At 53.1% G+C, this 15,498-nt stretch overlaps 2 non-coding genes across 2 annotated transcripts; one reads left to right on the top strand and one right to left on the bottom strand.

Annotated features, from left to right (window-relative positions):
* The first annotated feature begins 276 nt into the window (after positions 1-276).
* Positions 277-359, top strand: TRNAL-CAG. Its single transcript has one exon. It is a non-coding gene; the product is annotated as a tRNA-Leu (tRNA).
* A 251-nt stretch (positions 360-610) lies between these two features.
* TRNAL-CAG lies at positions 611-693 on the bottom strand. Its single transcript has one exon. It is a non-coding gene; the product is annotated as a tRNA-Leu (tRNA).
* Between the last annotated feature and the right edge of the window lie 14,805 nt (positions 694-15,498).

Genomic DNA, 15,498 nt, shown 5'->3' with positions numbered 1-15,498 from the left:
AGAATTTAAGGAAAGAAGTCTCCTTTCCACGGTATTTATTTTTATGTTTATTTTCTACTGATGGAAAAGGAAATTGATTTTCTATTTATGTTCAGGCTAGAGATTTTCCGTTTAAAACTTATTAGTACTAAAAAAGACTGAACCAGATTAAGAGTAACAATAGGAACTGAGTAGCCGGATTTAAAAAGGTGCCAGGGATCCTATGACTGACTGGTTCTGAAACCGCGTTGCATTATCCTAGAAACTACACAAGACCAACAGCATTTCCTTAAGCGAGTCAGGATGGCCGAGCGGTCTAAGGCGCTGCGTTCAGGTCGCAGTCTCCCCTGGAGGCGTGGGTTCGAATCCCACTCCTGACAGCACTTGCATTTTAACCTCCTGAACTAAGGTGTGTACGTTTTGACTGCAGTAACGTATATATTTTGGCTACGGTAACAAGGTTCTGCTGTGCTGTACAGAGGGGGGCTATCCTCTTTACAGTGTAAATTATATACGTCTAATTAGGAGATGAAAATACTTATTTTTACAAAACAATAGTATCCAAAGGCACAAACTACTATGTAGTTGATTTGTGGTTATTTATTAATGGAAAGAAAAAGTGACAACCCGTTGTCAGGAGTGGGATTCGAACCCACGCCTCCAGGGGAGACTGCGACCTGAACGCAGCGCCTTAGACCGCTCGGCCATCCTGACGGCTGGTGCTGCCACCTGCCAGCAGAGCCTTTCTGAATATCTCCAGTGTACGCATGCGCATGAAGTTGCGTGGGTTGCGTCTGTTCTGTACCCAGCCTTGGGAGCAGCTCGAAATCAGCCTGGGCTCCAAAAGAAGCGGCGAGCGAGGCGCCTATGCTGCAGCAGAGGGCGCACACAGCCTGCTGGAGACCCAGGACTGCTTTGATTTGTGCCTCCGCCAGGCACTCACTCTGCATGCACGCATTCCCTATGCACATCAGCTTCGAATCTTGCATATCTGCAAGCACTCTTGCGTTTCCGCAAGAAGCAGTCAAACCCGCACACCGCACGGGCTAATAGATCTATCTGTTCCCTGGCGCCCGAAATAGGCGAAGCCGGGATATCGCAAGGTCTCCTGACACCCATACCGCATTCTCTTTCCGAACATTTGTCAAAACTGCAATTTCACATTTATACGTGTGCTGAACTCATTCGGGCTCCGGGTTAGATCGAGTCCTGCAGCCACACAGCCACACCCACCCTATTCTTGACCGTTACCCCAATGTGCCTAAAACTTGGTTGGCACTAGGTAGGCGTTCATATAACATCCGTGGATAATCCCTGCCTCGCCTTCTCCTTCCTGCATTCCGTCATTTCGTGACTCATGTCCCCCGCCCCAGCTCTGCGGGACCTGGAGCCCGACGTTCCACCCCCTCCTTCCCTAACCCCAGATTTACCCACGCGTCGGCGCTATCCAGAAACCAGAATACCTCACGGGATTTCTGAGCGCCTTTCTCCGCGGGATTTCCGGGAGGCAAAGGACACCCCCACCTTCCTAGGATCTCGTGCGCCCCCATCCCCAGGCTCTCTGAGGCCTTGAGAATGCAACTCCTAAAGAAAGGTGGGCAGGATGGGGAGACAGGAGACGGAGGTGCTGGCGTGAATGGGCCACTAAGTGACACGGGCAGGGAAAGAGAGGGACTGAAAGCTATCTCAGCACCCGACCCTGGAGTCCAGGGGACAGACCCTGAGGGTGTGGAGTCACACTGACATCTCAGTGCCCTTCGGCTCCCTTGAGATGGTATCACAGAGCAGCCTCAGCCAGAGAACTCGCCCTATCACCTCCACCCCATAACTGTCCGTTTGAACCCTTAGGGCTTGAGATGTCAAGGAGCCGTGCAGCACCAGGCGTGGGCAGAGGTCCTGGTCGTTTGACAGGACCCCTTTCCTTGCCCCAAATGCCCCTCCTCATCCGCAGTCAGAATTTATTACTCTAGGCTCAGCGATAACCTCTTTTGCGTCCTCCCCTGAAATACGGACTTCCCTGGATATTTATTGCAAAGGACGTCGGTGTTTCCTGAGCACTTGCTATGTGCCACACTCTTTCAGACGCTGTGTACAAAACAATCTCCGCCCTCACGTTCCAGTCCAGCGTGGGTGCAGGGAGAATGATAAGGAATGGGTGAACAAGTTGGGGTGCTGCTGGTAAGGGCAAGGAAGAGGGTGTGTGAGGAAACTTTTAGAGGCTTTGGAAGAGGCTAACCAACGACACCTGGAATCCTGCCTGTGGCACCAGCCCTGGCTCTCTGATTCTGTAGGCGCCTTCGCCTCTCATTGCTCCCACGCACGAATGGCACCTGCCCAGAGAAAGACAGGTGGGTTTTGGGGGTGCAATGCAATGAAATAGTGCCCTGTGGATATTGACCGTTTTTGCATCTGTTTGTAAATCCATCATCCCCGATTGCCAATATATGTGTGTCTTTGAATTCCCCATTGAACCCGTTGCAAATCTTACTGGTTCCCCCATAAAATAACAGGTTCAATGAAATCTTTGACTAGTGTTCATTTATATTTATATTTATATTTTATATATGAGACTCATGATTTTACCTCAAAAAAAGTATCCTTTAACAGTGATCAAGAGTCACTAGGGGCCCTCCTAGGACTGGTGGTCAGGGAGGGTCTCTCTAAAGAGGTGATGCTGAATTCAAAAGGGAGAGACAAGTAAAATCACAGCTGGGGGTGGCGGCATTCCAAGCGAGAGGCATAGCCGGTGCAAAGGTCCTGGGGCAGGGAGGAGTGTAGTCTGTCAGAGGAACAGCAAGGCCAGTGGGGCAAGGGTAAAGTGGGGAAGGAGGCTGAAGTCCGCATCACATAGGGACAGAATGCCAGGGAGAGGAGTCTGGACTTTCTTCCATGTGTGATGGAGTCCCTGGAGTGTCTCCAGCAGGGGAGTGACATGATCCAGGTGGCCTTTCAGAATGACCCCTCTGGCTGCTGTATGGAAGATGGGTGTGGGAGCTCAAGAGACAGACTGCAGTCCAGGGAGAAGGCCACGGCAGTGGAGGGGGAGAGATGACGGTGGCTGGTCCAGGGAAGTGGAGATCGCAAAAGGTGGCCGAATTCAAGATTCCAGGTATGTTTTGGGGGTCAAAGGAACAAGCCCTGCTGGCGGGCTGGTGGGTGTGTGTGGGGCGGGGGGATGTGATCAGGAGACAGGGGATTCAGGGATGCAACGGAAAGTCCCCAAGACCACAGAGGGGCCAGGCAACCAGATGTTCACAACTTCCTTTTGGAGCAAGTGCCCCAAGGGGGGCACTTTTGACCCATTTTGCAGACCAGGGAGTCAAGGCTCAGCAGGCTGAGTGACTTGTCAAAGTCCTCTCTGGGGCGGAAGCCCAGTGCTCTCTGCCTCTCAACGCCCCCGCCTCGCGCCTCATACCACCAATGTTTCGGAGCGCGCATCATTCTAGAGATGAGGAAGCAGAGGCTGGGCAGAGCTGAAGCCCAGGCCAGCCAGCTGTGCCCGGGGGACCCTTCCTGCCTGTCTGCAAAAAGGGGCTCTCTTGAGAGGGATCCGTGCTGGGGCCCCGCTCGGTCCTGCGTCCACCTGGGTTTGGGTGAACGGTCAGGTGCCAGGCTCCTGGCCTGCAAAATGCTTTTCAGGAGCCCATTGCAGCCCCAGACCCCCAAGACCATTTCCTCCTTATTGGCAGCCTACACATCAAAAACGGGCCCTTGGGAACAGGATACACCCATTCCTTGTCCTGGGCATTTGTCCAGCTTGGGGGGAGGAAAGTCCCGTGAGGTCACCATGGAAAATCTACCCACGTCAGGGGAAGTCCCAACCTGGCTCTTCCAGCCGGGGGACCTGGTGCTCGGGGAGCTGAGGGACTTAGAAGGGAGAGTCCTGGCATCCCTGCGACCTTAGCCTGTATCCCCGCCTCTGCTTGGGGAAAGAGTAGCAGGAAGCTGCATTTCAGTGAATGCCTCCTTGACATCCATTATTTCCCTTCATATCGTTAATAGCACCACGACCCGGGTTTTCATCGCCTTCATTTTACCGATGAGGAAAATGAGAGGCCAAGCAACTCACCAGTCACACTGCGGTCCAACGCAGCCTGACTTTTCTGGCTCAACACCGCTTCCTGAGAACTGCTCTGGGCCCAGAATTGTGATATGTGTTTTCTTTACATTGTCTAAAAAAAAAAAAAAAGAAAAAAGGCCAGGCAGGCTTGCCAGCTCAGATGGCAGCCTTTACTCTGCCATGCTATTTTTAGTCCTGCTTTTATGATTGGAGACCTGAAAAGAAAGGGTTGGCTTTTCCCGGCAAGCCGGCCCAAGGAGCACGGCCAAGTTTCTGTGCTTCACGCTCCGGTTTCCTTGGCCCCGGGGCCTTCAGAAACCATCAGGCACCAGCAGTGAGTCCCCGCCAGGGCTCTGGTTTGGGACCCTGGGCCCTCTGAGAGTGGGTCCCAGGGCGAAGTGGATGAACTGGCAGCCCCTCTGGAACCAGAGCCAGAGGCCGCAAGGTCCACGGTCTCCATGAAGAGGGATGGGCAGCCTGGTTTCCCAATTCTGAATGGGTGACATGGACGGTGGTGACCAGAACGGACCGAAGACCAGGAGCTCACGTCTAGGTTCTGTGGCCTGCTTACCATGCCCCCCCAAACTTCTTGTCACCCTAGAAAGAGAACCCCAGGACTGAGCACCATAGAGCTCAGGAGGCCTCCCCAGGTGAGGCCATCTACGACCCTTGGTCTTCCCCAGGAGCCTCCATCCCTGACCCACATGCCCAGCCTTCCACAGGGGCACATCAGCTCTTCTGTCCATCTGGGCCTCAGGGACCTCCGGACCCTCTCACAGGCCCCACCTACTCTGCCTTTTTAGCTAAAAGTGTTCTGTGTTCTGCTCAGGGCCCGGCCAGCCCAGGCCTTTCTCTCCGAGTAGGCTGAGTGCTTAGTGCAGCGGTCGGGGGGAACGCAGTACTGAGGTCTAGGCCACAGGATATCCCCCCGTCTACTGCCTAGGGCCGTGTCCGTGTGGGCAGAGAAAACCACTGCCTTACTAGCTGCTAAAGAGGTCGCCCATCCTGGCCCCCGCCTCCCCTCCAGATTTCCCACCCGCCACCAAGCTCCCTGGATGGACCCAGCCCAAAGGCCGTTCCCCATCCTCCTTGGCAGGGGCCATACTTATCATGAAATATTTTTAACATTTCCTCAGGACTAGATGGTTGCCCTCTTGGACTGGAACTCTTTGGGAGCCTCCTGTGATTCAGTCCAACTCTGGCTACAGCTCACTCCCCAAATTCATCTTCCTTCTCTGCCTGCCCCCCCACCCTGTCTTCTGGTCCCAGCCCCCCAGTGTTTCTTTGGGAAGCAAGCCCTTCCCCGCTCCCCTTCCCAGCAGGTCAGGTGAGGCTGACTCCACTCTCCTACCATGTGGGAAATGGGCATGTGACTCAGGCCTGACCAATCAGTGAGTTCCATTCACCTCGCCACTCCGCGATTGGTTCAGAAATGAGGACTTGAGTCCAGTTGGCCCAATGGGAGTCTGGCTGAGGAAACTCTTGAAGAGAAGCTAGGTGTGGGGTTCGGGTGGCAGAGCTGGTGGAGGAAAGCCTGAGGCTGGCGGTGGCCGTCTTTGCGATGCCACCCAAAGCCTGCTGGAGAAGAAGAGCTGGAAAATACAGAACATCAGGTCTGTGAGGACATTGACGTCATTGGAACACCCAGATGTCAGTGTGCCTAAAACCATTTGTCTCGGTCTTTTCGGTTTCACAAGCCAATGCTTTTTTTTATTTAAGCCAGTTTAGTGTGAATTTCTGCCACATGCCACCCAAAGGCTAACTTAGCCTAGAGCTGTGCCAGCCGACACAGCAGTCGGGAGCTGGCTACTGAGCATTTGAAATACCGAATGAAGATGGGTTGTAAGCACAATGTACAAACTGGATTTCAAAGAAAGTATGACAATGAACATGTAAGCAACTCTATTATTCATTTTGCATATTGAGGACATCTTGAAGTGATACTACTTTGGCTATGTTGCATCAGGTAAAATGTATAGTTAAAATTAATTTCCTCTGTTTCTATATACTTCTCCAATGTTGTTACTAGAAACATGTAGTTATATATGTGGTTTGTATTATATTTTGTATTTTAATCTTTTACTTTTAATTGATGTTTAGGGAGAGGAAGGAAGAAGGAGAAACACTAGTTTTTTGTTCTACCTATCTATGCATTTATTGGTTGATGCTTATATGTGCCCTGACCAGGGATCGAACCCACAACCTTGGCATGTAGGGACAATGCTCTAACTAACTGAGCTACCTGGCCAGGGCAATGCCTGTGTTGTACTTTGATTGCATAGTGTGGGCCCTGATGGCTTGCCTGTAAACCATCAGGAGTAGAAGATCAGAGCTCACCCAGTGAAATAGGCAGCCCCACCAGAAAGGAACTCCAGGATGTGGAAGAGGGGAAGGCTTGCTGGAAAAGGTGGGCAGAGAAGGACAGGCCTGATCCGCAGGGGTGGACAGGAAGGGGGCGGCGTTCCAGGCAGGGGCACGGCAGGAGCGAAGGCCTGGGAGTGGGACTGAGCGGCTGTGGGTCTGAGAACCGCGGATGCTACAGAGGAGCCTCTAGGGTCAAGCTGGGCCATCGATTTCTCCGGGGAAGCGGGGGATCGTGGGGAGAGGGCGGTACGAAGGGACGGATACCCCACTTTCCCCGAGCCTTCACCCATGTTCTGTGCGCCGCCTGAGGGCCCAGCCTGCATCTACTTCCCCCGCCGTGCAGAGTCGGATCTGGTTCCTGCAGTCTCCATGCAATGCCCGGGTCCATCCACGTGGGGCTTCTGGGGAGGGGGAGGCTGGCCAGGACTCTGGGAGCAGCGACTCTGACAGCTCCTGTACTTTCCCACCAGCACAGAATCAGAGCTTTGACATTTCCTCCGGAAATTCTCTCACCCTCAAATAACTCCCAGTTTTCTGAACTTCTGATATGCTCCAGAGCCTGAAAAAACACAGCTTTGTTTTTGGTGCTGGGGAACTCCAGCAAAGGACATGTCAACAGGGGCCAACAGGTGACAGGTTGTCTCTTTGAGTTCCCAGAGGTCATCTCTGAGCAGTACAAAATTAGGGTGCCCTGGACCTCTGACAGAGATGCCCTGGGAAGCCAGGTCCCCCCAGTTCACTGCTTCTGCAAGACCAAAGGAAAAGTCAAGAAAATTCCTTTTCAGAAACAGCAAAGAGGAGCGTTCCTGACCCATCCTTTGTTCTTCAAAGGTCTCAGCAGCTGTACAGACCAAGTGTCCTGGTTTTTCAAGCCTCCCACAAAGAGGAGAGAGTCAGATGCAGTACACATACTTTTTAGGTCAGGCAGTCTGAAAAGGACTCACCATGGCAGAAAGAACTCAGCACCCTCACCTCAGCTCTCTGGACGCCCCTAACCCTGGGAAGGCGACCTCCAGCCTGGGTCAGCGCTCCTGTCTGCACCAGAACCCTCAGTGCGGTGTGTGGTTGCATGCAAGTGTGTGTGTGTGCGAGAGTGTGTGTGTGTGTGTGTGTGTGTGTGTGCGTGTGTGTGAGTCATCCCCACACCGCATGGGCTCCCGGCAGACCCCACACTCCACGGGGGCAGGGCCTGCCTGAGCTCTTCATTCCCCACCGAGCCCCAGCGCTGGCACTGGCACCTTGTAGGCACTCTGGAGATATTCTTGATTGACAAAATGAATGGATAAACCCCAAATTCCCAGTGTCTTTTCCCCCAGATATTTACAGCACCCCAACCAAGGACCTGGGTCCCTGTGCTCTGCTCCCCAAGATGACCTTTCAGGGCAGCAATTCTCCCCTGGTTAACACATGTCCGAGGAAGCGAGGAACTTGCTCTTTTCTCTGCCTACTCAGCTTTTTCATTAATTATTATTATTATTATTATTTTTTAATCCTCACCCAAGGATGTTGATTGACTTCAGAGAGAAAAGGAAAGAGAGAGAGAGAAGAACAGAAACATCCATGTGAGACGGAGACAGAGACCCACTGCCTTCCATAGGCGACCTGACCAGGGATCGAACCCACAACCTAAGTATGTGCCCTGACTGGGGATCGAACCGGCAACCTTTTGGTGCACAGGACAACACTCCAACCAACGGAGCCACCCGGCCAGGGCCTACTCAGCTTTTTGATTGGCCCACTCTGAGCCAGCCCTGGGGACCCCCAAGTAGGTCTGGGGGGCAGGAGTGTGTGTTTTCATTACGCTTGGGCCACGCTTAAGGGAGAGCCTGGAGTCAGACTGACGTGCAGGTTTCCATTCTCTGAGAGCTACTACTGGGGGAAACGGAGGCGAGAGGTTCAGAGAGACTCAGTGAAGACGAGCAGGTGGGGAGGATGATGGTCACCGGGGCCGGAGCGAGAGTCAGGGTTGGGCCTCCGCTTTGGAGTCAGGATTTTTATCTTCTAGCTGAGGTCCCTTTCAAGACACCTGCACACTTCAACCGCAGGAGGCAGGAATCCTCACCAAATCTCCAGGAGGTCCCGGGGCTGTGGCGGTGAGGACAGGAGCCTCAGAACTCTGCTGCCTTGGAATCTTGGCTAGGTGGGGAGGGGCACAAAGGTGGAGAGCCCAGGCGTGGCTGGGGGATGGCGGTGGGGGGGGGGGGGGGGGTCCACAGCAGCTGGAGTTAGATCGAGCAGGGAGGGGGTGTGGCCTCTCTGAGGGTGACAGAGGAGTCTGGTGGAGACAGAACAAGTGCCGGTACCTGTGCCTATGGGTGTGTGGAAGCTGGGTCTCTGAGAGTACGGACATACGTGTGTGTGTGTCCAATGTGAATCTGCACATTGCACACAAGTGATCAAGTATGTGGGAGTGTGCGTGTTGGTTTGGAGATGAGTGTATGTGCATGGGGGTGAGGGCAGCCCCCTGGGCCCGTGTGTGTGTGTGTATGGGGCATTCTTGTGTGGCTGGGTGCATGGAAGTGTGATGTGTTGTGCATCTGTGCTGGACGAGGGATGGAGCAGAGAAGGACTGTAAACTGAGGATGGAGCCACTCAGAGCTGACACCGCTCCTAGACTCACGGACATTGTAGACATGAGAGCAGGAGAGTCGAGTTCAAATCCCAGCTTTGCCACTTTTCAGCTGTGTGGCCTCAACAGACTCTCCCCGTTCCCAGGGGGTTCTGTTTTCTCAGCCATGGAAAGGGCTTTGTCACCCCGGCGGCCCCCAGGGCCGACCTGGAGACGACTCCGGGAAGGTGCCCGGAACCCTGTTCGCTCTGGGGGGAGGGCATGAGGAAGTTGCTCCCACTCTCTGCGGCCCTGGAATGCCTCATCACGAGCACGTATCACACTGAGCATACAAGAGAAAAGGGCTCCCTGCCCTTGGTTCTGCTGGGGGATGACCATGGCGGGCACAGCCAGGGCCTGAGGTTATTTGCCAGGGGTGGGGGCTGAGGCTGGGCAGGCTCTGGGTGGTTTCCCCTTCCCCGGGAGCCAGCCGAGGCTGTCACTGCCTAACTTGAAGATCCAGAGGACGCTGCCTCAAGGAGCCCTCCTGGTTTGCATTCCTGGCCAAGGAGGATTGAGCCCAAGCCCCTCGCCCAGAGAAACAGGAACAAATCACCTGCCGAAGTAGCTCCAAGCAGACCTAAGGGTTAAGTTAAATGGAAACTTGCCTTTCACAACACCTTTTGTTCCCTTCCTGTTGTTTCCGTGTTTGAGTGCCAGGTCTTTTCCAGTGAATCACCGAATGTTATCAGACGTCGTCTCCCATGGGCAGGGAGAAGGATTTCACTTTCCTTTTGCACCCTCCCGGCTCTCCTCCCCCGCCGGCATCTCAAAGTCCACGGCCAGGGACCCTGCCTGTTGCTGTTGTCCCCTTTGAACCTCCGCTGAGTTCAAAGGCAACCAGAGCCGCAGTCCGTGTTACGCTTTTTTTCCAGGTCACCAGTTCGGTCCAGAGGGCATTAAAAGGGACGAATCCACACTCAGACGAAGAGACACCTGGGAGGAGGTCGGGAACCGGGGCGCTTCTCTCCCTGTGGAGTTTGGGGCTGGACACAGGGGCACGGGGGAGCTCCACGAATTCTCTTTTGGGGTTCCTGGAGGCTTCCTTGCACTGGCGTGACTGATTAACTCACTGGCCACTGGTGATTGATTCGACCTCCGACCCGCCTGTCCTCGGAAACCGGGCAGCGGGACCCTCTGTTCCTGGCTGGTTCCCTGGCAACCACCGACCCTCCCCGGGTGCTTTCCGAAAACTGCCCCTTGACCCAGTTGTGGTGGAACGGGGCTCCCCCATCTCACTTGCATGGTGCTGAGGAGTTTTCAGGAACTGAAGACAAGAGATCAAACAGAGCAAAACATGCTTCCATTGTTCTTATCGCGCAGGAAATCCGAAGGGTTTGAAGTGGTGGGAGCCAGGAAGTGAGGATGAAGGCCGAGTACTTGTGACAAATGGAATCTGGTCATCCGAATGCCTTCAGACCCTGAAGTTATAACGCTGTTATGCGAAAATTCTAAACACACCGAAATGCAGATTTCAATATATGCTTGAACCACTTTCTACATCAGAAGTCTAGAAACATGTTCTGAACAGGCATTACATTTACATAATTCTACTTTAAAAGGTGCAAAAGAATCACCAGGGAAACACTTGCCTCCCACCCCTGACCCCGGAGGCAGCCCGGAGCCCTAGGCTCTGTGGGAGCGGGGGTGAGGGGGAAGCCCCTCCGCATTCTCAGACTGGACAACAAGCACGCCCCCCTGAGTCCTCCTAATGCCTAGCCTCCTATGCCCACGGCTCTGCCCCTCCCCCACCAACAGTAGCTCTCGGTGGTTGTTTGCAAGAGCCCACGAATGCCTGCAGAACCTGTCTATTTTACAGAAGGGGAAACTGAGGCCCAGAACAGTCTAGACCTCTCAGTCCCGGGGCCTCGCTTCTCAAGCTGGAGAGTGAAAGCTCCGGAACAAACTGTCCCTGCTTAGGCATATTATTTAAACAAACAAACACACTCGGAATGAAATGGAAATCAAACCGAGATGTGTTTGTCTGAGCAGCCCTTGGCTTCTCAGAAGGAGAGGAAACGAGAGCCTCTCCAGCACACGCTGAACGGCAGCCGCCCGCCGCGCCCCCACGGCCCCCGGGGCTCGTCTTTGAGCCGGCGCCCACCTCCATCCATCACAGATGGCCGCCTTCCAGCCCAGACTGGGGCCGGGTCTGCTGACCCCCTTCCAGCCGTGTGGCATTCCCCTAGACAGGCCACTTCCCCCTCTGGGCCTCCAGGCTCCTCTTGTCCTCGTCAGCTGGCAGCGGCTGCTCCCTCTCCTGTGTTCCCGAAAGACATGATTTATGGCCCCGCTTCATGCCTGCCTCCCCCCCCACCACCCTGTCCTCCTCTCACCCTCGAAGTAATCTTTAACTAATTAAGCGTGTATGATGTTCCAGGTCCATGCCAAGGCCTCCTCATGCTTCCAAGTCTCAGAGCAGTCCTGACAGGCACGGAGGATCTGGACCCTCTTCACACACAAGGAAACTGAGGCATGCACCAGTCGAAGAACGTCCCGGTAGTCACCTGGCGGGTTGGTGTTGAAGAAAGCACACCTGGCCGGCTCTGCTGACTGCAGAGTCCCTAGGGTGGCCTGCCGCTCGCTCCCTTGGGCCTTGACACTAGAGTGTGGATGGAGACGAGTTCACACCAACCCCTAGAGCAGGAGGCAGGGTCCGGAGAGGAAGGGGGGGTGGGGGCGACTGCCTGCGGCACAAGGCTTAAGGCAGGGCTGAAAGGGCAACGTTTCCTTAAGCTTTGGGATTTTTTTTTTTTTTAAGAATAACTACTTTCTGCCCTGGATGGTGTGGCTCAGTGGATTGAGCACTGGACCATGAACCCAAAGGTTGCTGGTTCGATTCCCAGTCCGGGTTGAAGGCCAGACCCCCCACTGCGGGTGTGCAAGAGACAACAGGTGGATGTATCTGTCACACACGGATGTTTCTCTCCCTCTCTTCCCCCCCCTTCCCCTTGCTCCAAAAGTAAATAAATAAAAAATCTTTAAAAAAGAATAACTACTTTATTATTTTAATTTTGATTTTTAAATTTTTGGATCCTTTATTTTTTTAGAGAGAGGGGGAGGGAGGGAGAAAGAGAGGGAGAGAAACATTGATGTGAGAAATCTCGATTAGGTGCCTTCCATACGTGCTCTGACCTGGGACCAAACCTGTGAACCAATGACCCTTCGGTTTGCAGGAAGGTGTCCAACCAACTGAACCACGTGGGTCGGGGCAGGTCTTCTGGATTTTTTAAAATATATATTTTATTGATTATGCTATTACAGTTGTCCCATTCCCCCCCCCCTTTATTCCCCTCCATGCTGCACACCCCCTCCCACCCACATTCCCTGCCTTTAGTTCATGTCCACGGGTCATATATACAAGTTCTTTGGCTTCTACATTTCCTACACTACTCTTAATCTCCCCCATCTATCTTCTACCTACCATTTATGCTACTTATTCTCTGTACACATGCCCCCTCTCTCCCCCTCCCACTTCCCTGCTGATAACCCTCCATGTGATCTCCATTTCTGTGGTTCTGTTCCTGTTCTAGTTGTTTGCTTAGTTTGTTTTTGTTTTTGGTTCGGTTGTTAATAGCTGTGAGTTTGTTGTCATTTTACTGTTCATATTGTTTATCTTCTTTTTCTTAGATAAGTCCCTTTAACATTTCACATAATAAGGGCTTGGTGATGATGAACTCTTTTAACTTGACCTCATCTGGGAAGCACTTTACCTGTCCTTCCATGCTAAATGATATTTTTGCTGGACAGAGTAATCTGGGATGTAGGTCCTTGGCTTTCATGACTTGAAATACTTCTTTCCAGCCCCTTCTTGCCTGCAAGGTCTCTTTTGAGAAATCAGCTGACAGTCTTATGGGCATTCCTTTGTAGATAACTGTCTCCTTTGCTCTTGCTGCTTTTAAGATTCTCTCCTTATCTTTAATCTTGGCTGATGTAATTATGATGTGCCTTGGTGTGTTCCTCCTTGGGTCCCACTTCTTTGGGACTCTCTGAGCTTCCTGGACTTCCTAGATGTCTATTTCCTTTGCCAGATTGGGGAAGTTCTCCCTCATTATTTGTTCCAATAAGTTTTCAACTTGTTGCTCTTCCTGTTCTCCTTCTGGCACCCCTATGATTTGGATGTTGGAACGTTTAAAGGTGTCCTGGAGGTTCCTAAGCCTCTCCTCATTTCTTTGAATTCTTGTTCTTCATTCTTTTCTGATTGGATGTTTCTTTCTTCCTTCTGGTCCACACCATTGATTTGTGTCCCAGTTTCCTTCCCATCACTATTGGTTCCTTGTACATTTTCCTTTATTTCACTTACCATAGCCTTCATTTTTTCCTGTAATTTGCAACAAAATTCAACCAATTCTGTGAGCGTCCTGATTACCAGTGTTTTGAACTGTGCATCTGACAGGTTGTCTATCTCTTCATTGCTTAGTTGTATTTTTTCTGGAGCTTTGATCTGTTCTTTCTTTTGGGCCTTTTTTTTTTTTTTTTGGTCTCAGCATGCCTGTTACATAGTGAGGGGTGGAGCCTTAGGTGTTCACCTGATCGGGGCAACCCCTGTGGCTGTGTTGTGATGATTATGTGGGGGAGGGTCCAAGAGGAAACAATGGCATTTGCTCCACTCTCTGCCGGATTTCAGCCACTTCCCTCACTTCCCACAAGCAAAGTGGGCCCTTCTGGTGCTGATCCCATGTGGGTGGGCTTGTGTACGTTCTAGGACCCTGTGGGTCTCTCCAACGCACTCTCCTGTGAGGCTAGGAGTTTCTCCTGCTGCTGTCGCAACTGCCACAGGTGTTTTTGGTCAGAGGTTTGAGGCTTTGTTTCCAGCGCTGGAGCCCTGAGCTGTGGGTCTGTCTCACTCCCCAGTTGTTCCTCCCGGTTTATCTGCACGTGGGACCACCCACTCCTCCAACCACCGACCTGCCATGAGTCCTCTCCCTCCTGCTGCCCGTCTCTGCCACTCCTTCTGGTCTGGGTAAATATTTCTTCTTTAACTCCTTGGTTGTCAGACTTCCATGCAGGTCGATTTTCTGTCAGTTCTGGTTGCTTTTTGTTTTTAAATTTGTTGTTGTCCTTCTTTTGGTTGTGCAGGGGGGCACAGTGTGTCTACCTATGCCTCCACCTTGGCCGGAAGTCAATCTTTTGGATTTTTATCGCGTGCTGGACGCCGGGGTCATGGAGGTGGATAGAACACCTGCTGTCTGCTCCCAGTTGCTCCCTGACACAATGGTCTAAGCCCAGAGCTGCGTGCCAGGCACCGTGCAGCTCCACAGATACTTGTCACAGGGACCCGGCAGGACAGAGACTCTCATCCCACTTTACAGATGGGGGACCTGAGGCTCAGAGGGGTGAACACAGGGCCGCCTTGGAGCTGGAGCTCCGGCCCGTTGTTTTGACCGTCACTGCTCTGCTTGCTGGCTTGACGATGCGTGGCCCAGTGAAGGAGGGAGGAGTGGGGGTGTTGATACTTAATAACGATCATTATCCCTCTGGGGTCTTGTTCCTGGAGGACCTCCTTCTCCGGCCTGGGCAGGAAGAGTAGAGGTTTGGAAAGAGGGTTCGTGACCTTTCTGACCCTTCCACAGGCAGGAAGTGACTCACATGTTCCTTCAGACAGTCCAGCTTGAAATGCCAGCTTGAGATCCCAGTGCCTGGGGCCGGCCCAGCCAGCAGCTCCCGATCCCTCTCCCAAGTGGGCTCGCAGGCAGGGTCTCCATGTGATTTCCCTGGAGGGCAGAGAGCGGGCTTTCAGCAGCTGAGGAGCAATCAGAGAAAAATCTCACTCCCGGGAACCCCGGAGATGGGGAAACTGAGGCCAGAGCGGGGCAGTAATGGATCTTTGCTGCACAGGAAGTCAGGCTGAGGCAGCCCCATCTGGAACAATGAGCCGTTCTTGGCGAGGTTTGCCGTGAGCTTGAGGCTGCGATGCCTCGAGGGACGGGGCCCAGGGCCTGCCCGCAAATGTTCATGGCTCCATGCGGAGTGAGGCCACGAGTGGGCAAAGACAGCAAGGTGTGGCCGCTCCACGGTGGAGGGAGTGGCAGCCTGGGGCCCAGGGGAGGCTGCTGTGGAATTCTGCCTGGCGGGGGGAGGGGAGTACATCAGGGAAAGCACGGGGAGGGGTCTGGAAGGATGCATTGGGCCAGGTGGAGGAGGGAGGAAGAGCATTGCAGCAGGAGGAAACAGCAGGACCCAAAGCTCAGAGGCAGGATCTTGCCCGGGGACCGAGAGAGGAAGCTGGGTGTGTGGGTTGAGAGCCTGGATTTGGGCATCAGACTCCTTAGGTTTGAATCCTGGCTCTTTCACGTACCGCTGTGGACCTTGGCAAGCATCCTAAGCTCTTGGTTCTGCTTCGTCCTCTGCAAACTGGGAAAACAATAGCACCCACCGAAAAGAATTTTTGTGAGCATTGAATAAATTAATCCACACAAAACAGAGCTAGGCACATAATAACCACCTGCTTTTACTGACATCATAATCGGTTCCAGAACATTCCATT

The sequence above is a fragment of the Phyllostomus hastatus genome, unplaced genomic scaffold (genome assembly GCF_019186645.2).
Source record: "Phyllostomus hastatus isolate PE091 unplaced genomic scaffold, TTU_PhHast_1.1 phas_scaffold_345, whole genome shotgun sequence".
NCBI lineage: Eukaryota > Metazoa > Chordata > Mammalia > Chiroptera > Phyllostomidae > Phyllostomus > Phyllostomus hastatus.
Note: the sequence above shows the minus strand (reverse complement) of the source record. Positions and strands in the feature narration are given on the sequence as shown.